Genomic DNA, 13,498 nt, shown 5'->3' on the forward strand with positions numbered 1-13,498 from the left:
CTGAAGTACTAGCTCATATTGGAAAATATCTGCCCTACCGAAACTTTGATTTCCATAGATACTTTCAAAGAAAATAGTGATTTAATGAGGCATTCTGAAACTACATGAAATCCATTTAAACACTTGCTTTGGGAAGTGAAAATGCTTCTGTTCCACACACTTTAATTCTTTTGAGGGAGTTATCAGAATAAAAATTTAATTATAGCCACCTTAGGACAGAGCAAAAATACTCTGCATAGGCACTCAGTACTTAAATGACTGACTTTCAAATAAAGTAAGAACAGTTATCCTTTGTACCCTTTGAAGACACATCAACATTTTCAACTTCTGCTTAGTTCTCACCTCTTCTTTGATGATCTGACAAATACAAATGTTTGCAAGGCTTGAATTCACTCACATGGCTCAATAGCTGATATTGATTTATGCTCTGTATCTACACCAAGAGAACAAATGATAACTGCTGAAATAATGCTAGTACTGAGCTCCAGCACTTTCTATGGGCCAAATATACCAGTGAATGCAGTGTAGAGGTAAGAGAGTAAAAATACATAGTAAAAATGCCACAATTTTCCAGAAGTTAATATTATTTACAGATAAAAATGTACCGAAATCAGTTTGTGAGTCTTCATTGAAAGCATTTGCAATCCTTTCTCTGTTTGGAAAAAAATGTAACTTCTTTAGAAATAGTGGCTTCTATTACCATGTGTTATCCATTTTATGGAGTTTGCAAAAAGGATTTTTCTCTGAGCACCTTAGAGCCTTGTTGTCACTGTAATACACCACAATAGAGCCAAGTAATTCTGTGTGTGTGGGTATCATGTCCAGTACATGAGAGTAATAGTGTGAGAGTACAGACTGGGATTTGCACAGTCCATCTTGAAAATGACAGCATCTGGATAACATAATTCATACTACATTACTTTCCGTGATTATGTATCAAAATATTTCCATAATCAAAAGTAGTATACAGTAGGACCATAATTTTAAAAGCTTTCATTGACCGACTTGTAACTGTTGAAATTTATCATAAATGCGTGCTTGATTTTAGCTTGATATTAAAAAAAAAAAAAGACTGTAAGAATGAAGTAGAATTCAAACTTTGGAATAGCAAATTTATACATTTCATAAACATATGAAGTTTCATAAACATACATGATACCTGTGAGAAATTGCATAGCCAAAGGAGAAATCCTCAAGTTTAGATCAAGCAAAAGAGAGTGTCTCCCACATGCATTCCTGGCATGTCTGCTTTATGCCAGCTGGTTCATACACCCAACCCAAAGCACCCTACCTGTTTCTTTCTATTCATTACATAGAAGGCAAAACTCAGCTCTGGACTTCAACACTGCAGTTAAATATGTAGAGCGGAACAGTTCAAATTCACAGGCTGTTTCTTTCCCTGTGGAGTTCAAAAGGATATCATAACTTTAAGCAATTTTTGCCATATACGACACTGAAAATGAAAGTTACAAGTTTTAATTCTCAGTTCGGTTCTAATAGAAGGGTTAAAAAGAGAAGGGTTAAAAAGAAGGGTTTGCATGTCAGAAGACACGGAAAAAATTTAAACATGAGATGAAGGCCTTTAAAAATGAAACACAGACTCCACATATTTTGCAACAAAAGACTTGGCTAAATAAATTAATCAGTTTTATTTCTTAAGACAGAAAAAAGATATTTAGTGACATTTAATTTTGCATTCTGCAATTTTGACCTATCTGCCAGCAGCCAAGCTATTTTTTATGTTTCTATTACCAATTCCTGCTCCAATTCAAATTACACAGTCATCCTCAATAATGACTGAATCCTCAGCAGAGCTAAATTGTATTCAGATTTAGTACAGTATCTTCTCGATATGCACTAGGAATTCCAAAGATCATCAGCTTGTAGGCGTTTCAAAAAATGATTCATGTATTAGTATACATTCTGATAATTTTGGAAATTGACTTATATCTTGAATGAGAATATACATACCTTCCACAGCTGTTTCATTTAAAACTCAGACCGAATTAAAGAGAATTTTTTAATTCATTATATTCTTCCAGAAACACTGCCTTGATCTTAAATTCCTCTTAAAGAAAATGTTCCCACCAAGGTATCCAGCTTTGTTAGCACATATGGTCAAGAGTATACATACATATATATGTATATACACACACACATATATATATATGTGTGTGTGTGTGTATGTGTGAGTGTGGTGTGTGGGTGTGGGTGTGGGGGTGTATGTGTGTTAAGAAATGTGGTAAACATATCTTTATACTAAAAGGCATTATAAAATCACTTTGAAATCTTTCATTTCAGCACAGTACATTTAAAAAAAAGGTACTTGTTTGTTTTGGTTTATGAGGTTGTGTCTTGATCTAACATTATGCTGTGCTTTTCAAAGTTATTAAGATTGCCTGGAGGATCTGTAGTTCACATTGCTCTTTCCCACCTTTTCCGGCCTGCAGTCTTCCCTCTGTCAGCAGGAGTTGCAGTGACAGGGCCAGAGTCCACTGTAAAGTGGAAAGTGGGACATCTTGTCCTGTGGGAAAATTGCAATAGAACAAACTCAGGTTGAATAAATACAGATGAACTGTGAACTGACTTGAAAGTGGCTTAATTAACACAAGAGATCAACTTTTTTTCTGTTATAGTTCTAGTTTCATATTTAGAAAAAACTCATCATTCAGGAGTTTTACTTAAAAGGTTACACATTTCTAAAGTTTTCTCATGTGGTTTTTACTCCTAAAAGAAAAAAAAATTATCTCCCTGGTTTTGTTGTCTTCTTTGGTTTTTATTTTTCATATATTTTAAGACTCCCAGTATCACTATTAAATAAATATTTAGAGATCACAATTTTGGTAACTCAGCTTTTCTAGAACTGCAACTCTCTGTGACTAACTTTTATTTTTAAATTAAGAGGTCTTTTACAGACACTGTGGAACAGCTGTACTATTGCTATATACAGCCTCAGGCAAATGTCTGTTATTCTCTGAAGCCCCTAAAATCTACAGTAAATCAATGAACACAGTGCCGTTCCAAAAATTAACAAACAGAGGTTCCATAGTACAGGCAAAAAGAAAAGGACAACAGTACAAAACCTAAGCTGAATAGGAAGCATGAATATTTTCAACTGTGTCTCCAATGAATTGTACTTCTACTTGACCCAAGTGAAAGTATGTTTGTAAAGAACCATGCTTCTACTGAGTGATTGTAGTAAGTTAGAAGGCAGCATTTCAAATCAATTCCTAGAGGAAGAAGTTCTGCAACATGGGAGACATATTTGACATTTATATTAGGTATCTTCACTGCTTATCACACTGCAGCTTCCCAGATGCTGCTATGCAGAAGTCTGCTCTGTGAGTAGACCTTTACCGGATTACAAGTAGGTAAGCCAGAAAATAGAATAAGCAGTGTGATTTTTCTCATATGCATTCTGGAGGAAAGGCTTGTTTCATTTTGTACATATGTACATGTATTTGTACATTTGTATCTGTATGTATGTACATGCAGACATGGATGTATGTATACTCAGGTATATTTAATATGTGTTGCTTTGAGTGGATCTTCTAATCCTAAAAAGGGGTTGAATCTTAACATTTGTTTGATTCTTTATGTCCACAGTTATGTGACAAAACCTTGCAAATGATTTTCAAGCTTTTCAGTGGTGGAGAATGCACATTTTTTACAAGGTGGATTAGTAATACTGCTCCCAAATTTCTTAAGAAAGGATTTCCCAGATTTTCATGTTCTTCCCTCACACACATAGCCCTTCCTCACTTCCTTTTCTGACATACTGAAGACATCCTAGCTGTGATTTAGTTACTGAAAGAAGTGTATAAATGCTTTATTTATCAGAGAACAGAGGCTAAGCACAAGGATGAGACACGCAACACAGGATGTTTGAGAGATAGATTATTTTGGAAGTAACAACCTGAAGGAAGTTTGGGCTACTAGAAGATAGCTGAAACACCACTAAATTTATATGATTCTGTACTGAACTATTTTGTTTCTGCATAAGTAAAAGTATCATGAAAACTGAAGTAAGTTTGTTTACATTCCTTTTGTCTGTCAAATCTGTAAAATCAGCACTGATTTGGACACTTCATCTGGATGCCATACAGTTGACAGTCCTTATTTTTCTGCCTGAAACCTCAGCACAGTATTCATTTGCTCCAATGAGATCTCAGCATAAACATAATTTGCTAAAATGGGAGTCTTTTTCTATTTCTGGATACAAGTATATACAAGTTTGAGTCTGGCAGAGGAGTAGGTTTTCCTCACAGTAGCCCATATGGTTTTAGATCTCTGAAGCAGGGTTTGATGACACACTAGTGCCCACACAGCAGTGAGGCCTTCTCAGTTTCCTACTCAGCCCACCCCACCACCATCCCAGAGGCGGGCTCAGAGGAAGCAGGAGCATGGAGGAACTGAAACGGGACAGCAGACCTCATCTGAATAAGGGGATATTCTGTACTGTATAGCATCATGCCCAGTAATAAACATGTTCAGCAATAAACTACAACAAAAAGTTGTTCTTATGTTGTCATTGCTTGGAGACTGAGCATCAGTCTGCAGGTGGGAGATGGTGAGTGATTGCCTTTGCATCACTTGTTTGGTTTTTTTTCTCTTTCCTTCAGTTATTAAACTGTTATCTTGACACATGGGTTTCCTCACTTTTGCCTTTCTGATTCTCTCCTCCAAACAGCTGGTTTTAGGGAGTGAGTGGGCAGATGATCACTGCTTATCTGCTGACCAAGGAAACACATAAAAAATGTTATGTTTAAATGCAACTTCTCCCTAAAGAAAGACAGGATCATAGCAGCTAAACAAAGAAATCCACTGAGTGATGCAACAAACATGAATATGCAGATTGCTGAGGAGATTGGCAGCAACTACACTCCTGTCAAAGTATCATTCCAAATAAATCTTTAATTTTTATTTTTTTAAAGCATTGTCAGCCTTGCTGTCTCCATAAAATATCCTGTGTTCTAAATAATTGCCTTTCTGCTAGCATCACAACTTCAACATTTAGATTTTTATGCTTCATAAAAATAAATAGAATTTGGTCTCTAGGCAACCTCCAAGACTGAAAGTTCCTGTATCATTCACTTCTAATTACTACTTTTTTCTCATCACAATACCAGAATTCTTCCTAATGTTCTTTGTCTAAGCAGATTTTATTTTTACCAATTTCTAATTTATGCTACTGGCTTAGAGGACTTCACTGTTTACCATATTTTCTCTTTGTTCAGAAATATTAGTGGTCTCCTAATTATTATTAGAACAGCATGTAGAAATCAGCTTCTTGTTATTAGTTTTCCTACTGCCAACTGGTTGGCAAATTGCTTTTTGCTTTTTAAAATGTGGTTCATGAATTGCAACAAAAAGAATACCACCCATTGTGCTCAGTTAAGAGTTTATGAAAATAATTTTGTTTGATGGACATTTAAGCATGTGTGCATCTGGTTTCAGTCTCAATGAGTTAAGTATTTTCTTGTAAAGTGTATCAATACCAGTAGGGCCATGGGTATGTTTGCTGATATCAGGTCACAGTTACCCACTGATGAAAACAGCGGTTAGACAGAAGGCTTGAGTGGTAAAACAAAAAGCAAAATTTCAGTTACACATTAACTGTATAACATGGTGGCAGTATTGAAGGGTGAACAAAATATAAAACTATTATATATTCTATTATCCATAATTACTCCCACAAGCAAAGCACTTTAACATGTTTAAAAGAAGAAATGTGAGTGTAATCTTTAAGTGCACATGAAAGGCGTCATGCTGAAAAAACTGCTTGTGGACAGCCTTCAACTCTGGATTTTCTTTTATTAAGACAGAAAATCTTTTTCAACATAAAATGAACATATTATACTCTGGATTTAAAAGTGCAGGAGTTTGACTTCTTCAGCCACAAAGAATGTATATTTTACTTTCAGTTAACACTGATGACATCCATTCAATATTCGTAATATCAACCCTAACAAACTACAAATTATTGTAGGTACAGTACCTGTCACTTAAGTGAACATTTCTCTCAGATCTTACATGCTCCTTTATTTCTCTAAATACACACAATTTGTAAAAAAAAAAAACCAATTGTAGAAGACATTCTAGAATAACAAGTAGGACTGAATTTCCAAATACTTCTGTGGAGGAATATTCAACAGTAACAAGTGCTTTTGATCTTACACATGTTAAGGGCATATCAGAAATTGAAGTACTCTTTCAGCATAGAAAATCTGTTGCCAAATCCTCATTCACTTTTTATGCCAGACACCTATAAATTTGTTTCAAATTTGCAGTCAGAAGGAATAGAGAACTTGATCTTTACTTGCCTGCCCAGAAAATGTCCTGCTTACTGAAGAAAGAGGTTGTACTGTTTCTGTGCAGTATCTACTCTATAAACAGCTGAGCAAATTGAAATATGTCAAAATTAAAGAAAATGTAGTAGAAAGTGGCTCTTATGGCAATATTCATCCAAACAGCCTGATCTAGATCTCTTAAGGCCTACAGCAAAAACTAAACAACAAAAAGAGAAGACCACTGGTTAATAACTACTACCAATTAGGTTATTTGGCCTGTTATAGAGCAGTATATGTTCAGACATTAATTTTTTCCTATAATTAGAGCTATATTTTATTTTACTGTGGTTTTTATATTGCTTAGAATTATGTTGCCCAGTATAATTATATAATATTCTCATGGAATTTATCTCAATGGCTTTTATAGTTTCCTCACAGAAGTCTTACGAAAATTAGAATTTTTGATCATATTGTGAAAAGTCATAGAGTCACAAAATCATAGAATATATCAAGTTGTAAGGCACCACAAGGATCCAGCTTTAGGCTCATCACACACCTACCTAAAACTAAACTATATGATGGAGAGCATCATCCAGTTTCTTCTCAAAATCTGACAAGCTTGGCAACATGACCACTTATCTGGTGAGTGTATTGCAATGTCCTGGTGAAGAACATATTCCTAAGGTCCAGTCTGAATTTCCCGACTCAGCTTCATTCTACTTCCTTGCATCCTATCACTGGTCACTACAGAAACATCAGAGCCTCCCTCTTGGCCTCACTCCTTGAGTTGCTATAGGCAAAGGTCATAAGATCACTCCCAAGCCTTTTCTTCTCCAAACTGAACAAAGTGACTTCAGCCACTTCTCACAGGTCTTGCCCTTGAGACCATCTTGGTCACACCTCTCTGGACATACTGTAATATCGTGATATCCTTCTTGTATTGTGACACAAATGCACACAGTAAATGTAGTGAGGCCACCCTAGTGCAGAGCAGAGTGGGACAATCCCCTCCCTTGCCCAGCTGTCAATGCTGTGCCTGATGCCCCCGAGGACATGGCTTGCCCTTTTGGCTTCAACAACACATTGATGATTAATATTCAACTTGCTGTCTATCTAAGCCCCCAGATTGCTTTATGTGGGCCTCTCTCCACACTGTTATTCCCCAATCTGTATTTAGAAGAAAAATTATATGCCACTCTAGGTGGTGAATCTGTCACTTGCTCTTGCAAAATTGCATAGAAATTGTAACTATTCAACTTTCTGGTATATCCAAATTTCTCTGTAACATTTCTCTAACCTCAAGGGAATCCATGGCTCCTCCTCATTTAATAGCATTGTTTAACTTACTTTAATGCATATTTAATTCCTCTGAGTAGATCATTTAAAAAAAAACACTGAAGGGCACTGGCTCTAAAATTGAGTGCTGAGGAGCCCCTCTGGTGATGTGGCCAACAGCTTGTTGTAACCCCCTTCACAGCAACCCTTTGGACCAGACCCATCTCTTTACCGGTTCACCCATCACTTTACCAGCTGGATATCTTAACCAGAATGATACTGTGAGAGACAGTTTTGCTAAAATCCCAAGTCACCATGTCTACTGGCTTCCCTTGGTTACCTAGGTGTGTGTCCTCGTCATAAGGAATTTAAGTTACATAAGCAAGACTTTACTGTTCTGAACCGAAGCTGGCTGTGAATAGCAGGGTCTGCATTTTCTGTGAAGTATTTGTCAATAATTTCTAGAATAACAGCCTACACATTTTTGGCAGGCAATGAAGTGAGACTAACAGGCCTATAATTATCAGAGTCTTCCTTTTTACCCTCCTTGGAAACTGGGTGTGAGAGACTGAAAAGTTATGGTTGGTGGCTTAAATATTTTTGTGATAAATTTTTAGCCCCTTATGTCAAAATTGTATAATGAAGCTGTGACCTCCCCAGAGATGCCTCCCAATTGGAACTTTGCATTGTGAGTTAAGCCACCAAAGGGGACTTGAGATAAGATAAAGGGGACACTATTGTTCAATCATGTCAGGTCTAGGAAAAGCAAACAAGGCTGAGGCAGAAGAATGCATCCACAAGAAAACAAAACCCAGCAGCTGTCCTGAAAATCATCCCTGGCGGGGTTTGGGGTGGGGGAGGTCATAGCCCACAGGTTCATCTGCTGAGGCCAGGTTTGCACACTGTCTTCTAGCCAAGGGGGGAGGAGGAGAGTTTTGTGTGCAGCATAACCTGTGGTCAGAGGCAGTGAACATTCATCCTCCCTTACACAAACTGCCTCAGCTGTAAAACTCCCTACCCCAGGAAGGTCACATGCACACGGGACATTTATATGAGGGGCAGCTGAGGAGCTGTCATAATCCATCAAAGACCCCTAAAATGTCCCCCAGAATCTTTCCTGAGGCCTTGAGCACACCAGAGCACTGCACATGATGCAAAGAGATGCAACCGATGCAGAGTTTCCCACCAGGGAGGGGGCAGGTTGTTCCCACGAGGTCCAAACATATATCAATCTATTTGACTCTATGTTTTGTGGGCCCTCACCACCAAGACGACCAGAAGCAGGTTGATCGGACTTGTTACTATCTTTCTCTTCCCAACACCAACTCTTTTTCTACTTCTCTCTCTCCCTCTCTCTCTGACACATTTACTTTTAAATAAAATCTATACAGAGACATCTCTCCAACATTTTTGATAATCAGATTGTAACACTGGGAACACTTTTGCCAGCTGCCAGTCAACTGGGACCTCTCCAGACACCCAAGACCATTTAAAAAAATGAAGAAATGTCCTGCAATGACATCAGCTGGAACTTTCAGTAGTCTGAGGTGAATGCCACTGAAACCAACAGGCTTATATACACCCAGCTGGAGCAGCAATTCTTGAACAAGTTCAAAATCATCAGGGAGCTGTTCAGCCCCCAGTCATGATCTGTCAGCTCAAAACTGCAGTGGTTCAAGAGTCCATCACCAGTGTTAAAAACAGGGGCAAAGATGGAATTCAATACCTAAGTACCTATTTGTGAAGTGACTGATCTCACCAAATAATGGACAGGGTAACTTCAGCTTGTTCCTTCACCTTCCCTCTTTGTTTTTAACATTCACTTTGATTTCAGATTTTTTTTGTTAAATCAAATTGACAATGGTATTGGATCATACTAATATGTGTTTGAGCTTGGAACTGCCTCACCACAATTCTTTAATACATTTTAACTGTTGTGAAAATTGTCTTCCCTCATAACTTCTCTGAATAATCAGCTGGCCTTATGACATTATCAAGGCAAACAAAAGTTCAACCACTGTTGTCCTACAGCATTTTAAGACTCCAGTTTTGGTTTTATACTCTAAAAGTTTTCATTTAAATAATATTAAAACATACTTTTGTCCTGACAACAAAATCCACCTTTTCTTGACCCTGAATAATTCAATACAAAATTATGTCCTTTCATCAGAAATTTAGTGGATAATGTTTGTAACCCTTTGTCTGAAAACTGATGAACTCATCATATTATCCACGTTTATAGTTAATAAAGGGCCTTCACTGCAGGCATACAGAGTGTGGGTAACAATCCTACCTCATTATTCTCAATAGTTTTAGAAAAATACGTATTTGACAGGTACACTAATGCCTTCTAAAAAGCAGGTTTGGATAATATACACTACTTAGCACTAAAAAACAGCTCCTCCAATTTTTCTTCTAAGCCAAAACTAGAAGAAAAACAAATAGATATTTGCATATCACAGCAACCAATTTGCATCAAAAACATACATGAGGAAGCAGCTCAGAAGCACTGACCACTGCATTAACATTTTTGCTTGTTTCATTTTCTCTGTCTGAAGAGAAAATACAATTAGGGCTGGTAAGTCACTGAACAATTTACTTTGAAAAATCTCTTATAGACAGAAAAGGTTAGAACAATTTTAACAGGTTACAGAGAGGACTTTCTTTTTAATATGCAGGTCAGAACAGATCAAAATTTGTAAAAAAAGAAACACTCCAATGGTGAGAAATCATGGCAAGAGACACAACCTAAGAATTAAGATACAAAGATACAAAACATACTCTGGCACATATTTTAGTTATCTAAACCATTAATTGCGAAGTTAAAACAAGTTTTTATATGCTCTATCAACATCCCAATATTTCTTCAATAATTAACATAAAAAATGAATGACAGAATATTTTACCTAGGAAGCTGTCCCCAAGAATAACAGAAGTGTCAAGAATATCAATAGTCTCTCAGCTTTGGAGAAAGATTTAAGATTGTAAGCTTATTTGTTTGTTTTTTTCATATTACAGCTAAGATCAATAAGGATTACAGGTTATGAAAATTATAGGTATTGTTATTTCTGTGTATGTGTAAATGGAGGAAATGAACATTTTACTCTAGCTGGAAAAAATGTCACAGCCCTCAGTCTTTTCTTTTTACCTTGATATTATATGGAAAATCTAACTTTAACAAAATAATTATTATTTCTTTCAGGAAAAACAATGCAGAAATCACAGAGTGCTCTTTGAGCTTCCATTACAGATAATTTTCCAAAGGTGCCAGTGTCTCTCCGTTGCTCAGGTCTCTATAATCTCTCAGAGGACTGAGCCTGAAAGGAATTCACTATGTTGAGGGGTCTGAAGGACTCACATTTTAATATATCCTTTCATTAGTCTTTCCATTTGAATGGACTATGAACATAATGTCTCTTTGAAGAAATAGAATGCAGAGGAAAAATAATTAAATATCACAAGCAAATTCCACATGCCTGAAAATGAGAAATTTTCTTTTTGATCTATATTTCCCCTGAAGTTTTAAATTTATTTTCATTATTTTTAATTGCAATTGATGAGCTCTCCTTTTCGCCTACAAATATACCAAGTATGCTGTATTTTGGCAAAAGACTTACAGTCAACAATAGTGATACCTTTGTTTACCTGCATTGGAGTCTTAGTAACTGGACTATTTTCTCTTCTATTACCACTCCTGAACTGTAAGGTTAATAAAAGTAATAATCAAATGGGTTCTGCTGTTTAAACCAACTAGAAGGCATATGGGAAATCAAAGAATGAAACAGTAACTTAGAACTAACCTGATCTAAATATATCAAAATTCATTGCTATTGCACATGGTTAAATAATTCCCTCACTCATAGGAATTCAGGTAATAAAGTACTACCATGATTTAAGTGTTCCTGAGATGAAACCTTCCAATACAAAAAATCTTAAGACACAAAATAAAGTCTAGCATTTGGCATTTCTGTTCTGAAATGAAATCAGGATACTGAGGGAATGCAGTGTTTAAGTGCCTTGCAGCCTTGGAAAATTTTCATTTAATCTCATTAAGTTAAAGCCAAATACTTCCTAACTGGAGAAAGATTTAACAGCACTGTACTTTGAAAGAAAACAAGGACATGTACAAATGTACAATGGTTTCCCATTTATACACAAATATTAAATGAATCATTTAGTAAACATTTTTGAATACCCATAGCATAGAGATAAATTTAATAATTTAATAAGCTCATTTTTCATTCTTACTCAAATAGTTTTACTTTATTTTAAAAACCCTGTGAATATTTTCAAGACAAATCTTTGTCAAACCCTCAGTCACAGTTAATTTTTTGTTGTTGTTGTGGTTTTGTTTATTTGGGTTTTTTTTGGTTTTTGTTTGGTTTTTTTTTGTTTTTTACTTTTATTTTTTGAAGAAAGTAGAGGAAAAAAGTCACCAAATCCAGCATTTGCAGGTTTTTTATTATTTTCTACATATATTACCAGGTCATACATGACACTTTTAAATTGTGATCAGGGGCAAAATACACACTTCAAAAAAAAGCAGCTGAAGATGCACAAAACCATTCATTTCTCACACCCCTACACTCCTATTCTCTGCAACAAATAGCATTCTGAATTGAAATAGAAGCTGGTAAAATTTTCCAATTATTCAGCTGTGGATTCTTGATTTCAAACTGTTGAAAATAAATTGTAGCACTGTTCTGTGCTACTCTGCACTTCTTTCAAATTATAATAAAACAGATGTATTTAAAAGTCTTTTCAGTATAAACAATACCCATCAAAATTACATGAAAGTGTCACGTTATCATAGAAAAACTGACAGAATATCACAATATCTTAAAAAGAAAAGAAACTTTAAACTGTGATTATATTAAATTACCTGTTCTGAATTTTTTGCTTTAGTTACGGGAGTAAATTTTATGAGAAAAATGTGCCAGACAATTTTCCCTTTTGAGTTCTGTATATATTTCTGTTTTGTTTCAGCCATGACTACTGGATATCAATGCACATGACATTCAAAGGATCTGAGTTTTGTGACATCTACCTCATATAAAGCTTGTTGTAGCAGAAAAAAAAATCATATGTGTTTTTGATGTGACTGGGTATTTTTAGTTTGCATTTCAAAATAGGAAAATAAGTCACAGACCAGTTAGATAAGGAAGCAATCATAGACTAGATTCAGTTTATAGATTGACCTAACATTCTCAATTAACTTTGAAATGCATTGCCCACACAGGCAGTGCTTAAATAGAGTCATACAAACCCCTTACCCTACTCAGAAAACATACACCTGACCAAAGCCTAGGAATGCTTGGTCATGATGTGGATTACCAGTACCATATAACGAACAAGGTACATGGACTGAAACATACCTGGAAAATTCCACTTTAGCAAAAGGTTTTCTTCCCCAAAAGACATCTAAAGGGAAACCAACATTAAATGACCACTTTCCTTGTTCCCTTTTACCAGATTTTTGGATTTTCTTGCTCTAGCTGCCAAGTTCATCTTCCTTGAGAAAATGAAGATTTGGAGGACGTTCACAAAGGCACAGCAGATCTCCTTGATCACTGCCTTTTGTGAAATAAAGAAGGAAATTTTCCCATTATGCCAACTGTAAGAGACTAGTGACTATTTTCCCACCTTCATGAACCCCAGCGATGTAGTGTAATTAAAGATCAGAAATGTAAATTCTAATATTCTTGTTGTATATTATTTCATTCTGGTTTGTGGCCAAAATCAGAGGCCTGAGTCCAAAGAAGAAAATGAACCCTCACTTCCACCTGTAATCACTGTTTCTGTCACCATCAGAGAGAAAGTGAAATTTTGGTCTCCCAACACTAGACCCACTGAAATTGCTCTATGCATTAAGCTAGTAGAGTCACAGTCAGTTGCTCAAATCGTTGCCTGTGTTTGCCTTTAGACAACCTGCT

At 36.0% G+C, this 13,498-nt stretch overlaps 1 long non-coding RNA gene across 1 annotated transcript; it reads right to left on the reverse strand.

Annotated features, from left to right (window-relative positions):
- Positions 1-1,291: 1,291 nt before the first annotated feature.
- Positions 1,292-13,134, reverse strand: LOC146424695 (uncharacterized). The gene is made up of 3 exons (XR_014846735.1): positions 13,016-13,134; positions 2,435-2,524; positions 1,292-1,399 (listed from the first exon to the last, which is right to left on the reverse strand). It is a non-coding gene; the product is annotated as an uncharacterized LOC146424695 (long non-coding RNA).
- Positions 13,135-13,498: the final 364 nt, after the last annotated feature.

This window comes from Lichenostomus cassidix, chromosome Z, assembly GCF_008360975.1.
Source record: "Lichenostomus cassidix isolate B80296 chromosome Z, HeHo_3.0, whole genome shotgun sequence".
Taxonomy (NCBI): Eukaryota; Metazoa; Chordata; class Aves; order Passeriformes; family Meliphagidae; genus Lichenostomus; species Lichenostomus cassidix.